Below are 3,080 nucleotides of genomic sequence, written 5' to 3'. Positions count from 1 at the left end.
ATGCCTGATATACGGTTCAAGTAAATATCATTAAAGTAATCTGTGGATTACCTAACCTGTTTTAATATTTTTTCACCCACCTTACCCTCACACCCAACAACTGGCAGGAATAAAAGATCTCCGCTAAAGAGCCCCTTCATGGGTGCCCGTCAGACATTGCAGCGCCAGTCTGACGAGGAGCAAAAACCCATATGATGAAGCATGACACCTAGCTTGCTTGGTGTGTGAGCGTTTTAAATTCCGAAAGGGGAATTCCCCCTCTCTTCTCTCTTTCGCTTGGTTTTCCTTTTCTTCCCAATTCCCCGGGGAACTGTGTACCTCTCGTTGTCTCAAGTCTTGTCAGGGCATGTACACTGGACCCCATTAAAAATAGCCCTGTTTGGTTCCCCCATTTTCTTTATATGACACATCCCTGTGTGCTATGCCTACAACCCACTGCTCCGGGTAGCAGCGAGCTTTACAAGTGCAAACATAATAATAATAATAATAATAATAATAATAGCATAGGTCAGCCACCCCTCTAGCTGGGTGCACTATACCAGTGGTGAGGGACCAGGTGCATGAGCCCTGTAACCCTACAGTGTCTAAGCAAATTCTTAGACATTGTAAGTGGAGTAATTCCATTAAGAGTATATGGTGCTGGGAGTTTGTCATTACAAACTCCACTGCATCATAATGGCTTTACTGAAAACTGAAAAGTTTGGTATCAAACTTATCAGCACATTAAACACACACGGATGCCAGTGTGGGATTTAATGAAAAAATGCACTAGGAGGGCATCTTAGTGATGCCCCATAAAAACGACTAAAGACAAGTTTCCAGTCTGAGTGGCTGCTTGCCAGCTACCGCCACCAGACATGTTTCAGGACCATTGGGTCGAGAGCCTGCTCTCTCTGGGGTCTGAAACAATGCACATCCAGGGACGAGGTGCCAAGCCTTCTCCCCCAGGATCGGCAGGGTCCACGAAGGGGAAGCTTCAAAGGCTTGCCACCTATGTGAGCTACCCTAGCACTTTGCTGCTTCCAGCAGTTGGCTCCCACCGGTACTAACACCCACTTTGGGCGGGAGAATCGGCGGGAAAACCAAGTGAGGAAGGGAGGTGTGCCCACCTTTGCCAACACCACCCCTCAGGTGGGGTAAGTGAGGTGAAGCACAACTGTCAGTCCCCGATATCTTGCAGATTGGTGGACCCAGCCAACCATCCCACTGGAGGGTGGCATAATAGGGGCTGTATCCACCCTAAGGAAGGGACCCATTGGTCCAAACTTTTAATAACCTGTAACACGCAAAAATCTAGTATTTAGGGGCAACCCTGAACCTTACGTTCTCAGACAAGAATCGACAATAAGAAGTGAAGGATTATCAAAGAAACTGTGCTGAACTAAGAACTAGGAGTACGCCCACTGACTTGGCCCCAGCCCTACCAGCCTGTCCCTACCTCGAACCAGGTCCCGCGAAATCCCGTTGTGTCCTGCTGCCCGCAACCTTGAGAATCCGTAGGACCTGCCCTGCCTTCCAAGCCAAAGACTTTGTCCCCTGTGAGCACCGAATTTGCTCACCAACCGACTCCAGCCCCAGTTCAAACTGCGAGTCTGCACCCGACGCCCACGGCTCGAGTGGCCCAACACCAGAAGGAGGTCTCCATGCCGATCCTGACCTGGGATCTGGTGATCTCTGACCTGCCTCAAATCTCCAAGCTAAGCCTGCAGCCTCTTCCGGGAAGATCCCGGCGACCACAGCTGGTAAACATTCGATGCCTAAAGAAACCCCTACCCACAAAGTCCCATGGACTTGGGTGGCCCAAATGACGGTGTCCCAGCATCCCCAAGCATCCCACCTTACCTCTCCAGCTGGTGGTCACCTCCAGAAGATCTTCGTTCCTGAGCCTGCAATCTTTGTTGCAACCAGAGAATCTCCATAGGAACCAACAGTGCACCCGATGCCAAATAAATACCCTGCACCCAACCGCCCCTACGCCATTGCGGTTGTACTTTAGATGCTAACTTGGATCCCCCTTTGCCCTGAGTTTAACACCAGGAGCTTTGCTCCGACATCCTTGTGGCCAGCTCATGAGCAGCCACCAACCGGAGGTCCTGTATCCCCCATTGAATAACATTGGCCCTCAGCACTCTGCATCCTGCCACCCTAGTGCCGCTGAGGATACTTTGAGAGTGCACCCTGACCCTAGGGAACCCTCGTTCTAACCCCAGAATACCAACTCCTCCAAACCGTTAACCTAATTTTTCTCCTTTGGAATACATTGACTGTTTCCTTAAAAACTTTTCTATGTGTAGAGTTGTTTGTATGGAACATTGAAAAACTGTCTATGTACTAAAACTGAATTACTTCCCTTTTGTCTAGGAAATGTCCCAGTGTGATATCTAGGCATATCACACTGATTAGCAAAAGTATCTGAAAGTTAATGTGCACAGTAATCTGAAAAGTAACTGAAAAGACATTTTGAAACAATGACTCCCCTGTAATTCAATCAACTGCATTTGAACCTGCATTCCATTGTAAAACATTGCATAAGATTTTACAAAGCATTTATTTCACTTAACTGCAACAGGTTTGGCTTGGTTCAAAGAAATAAAATAACTTAATAATATTTGTGATACAAACAAATTAGTCTGAGTTCAGTTTTTGAGTGTGTGACATAGTTTGCTGCCTGAGTATGTACAACAAATGCTTAACACTACTCTCTGATAAAGCCTTACTGCTCGCCCACAATACCACAAATCGAGAGTAAGGTGCTATCTACTTTTACCTCTGCCTACCTGTGTGACCAGCTTCCTACGTCCTTAGAATGCAAGAATTTAGGAATCAAACCTACTAAACCATCACTTGGCAGATCTCGTATTGACAAGGAAGCCAAACAAACATGTGAGTTTGAAAAAAAACATGGACTAAATCTGAACAAACTGTAAAAGGGGAAACCTCGTGGAAGTTCTCCACCCCCGGAATCCTTTGAGAGGCATTGCAATTTGCGTGATCGCATTAAAATCAAGACTCCAGACCGGTATCATATTCCTATCCACAGCAGGCACAAGAGGTTTCTGAGGTTCTCTGTAGCGGGCAGA

The sequence above is a fragment of the Lissotriton vulgaris genome, chromosome 5 (genome assembly GCF_964263255.1).
Source record: "Lissotriton vulgaris chromosome 5, aLisVul1.2, whole genome shotgun sequence".
NCBI lineage: Eukaryota > Metazoa > Chordata > Amphibia > Caudata > Salamandridae > Lissotriton > Lissotriton vulgaris.
Note: the sequence above shows the minus strand (reverse complement) of the source record.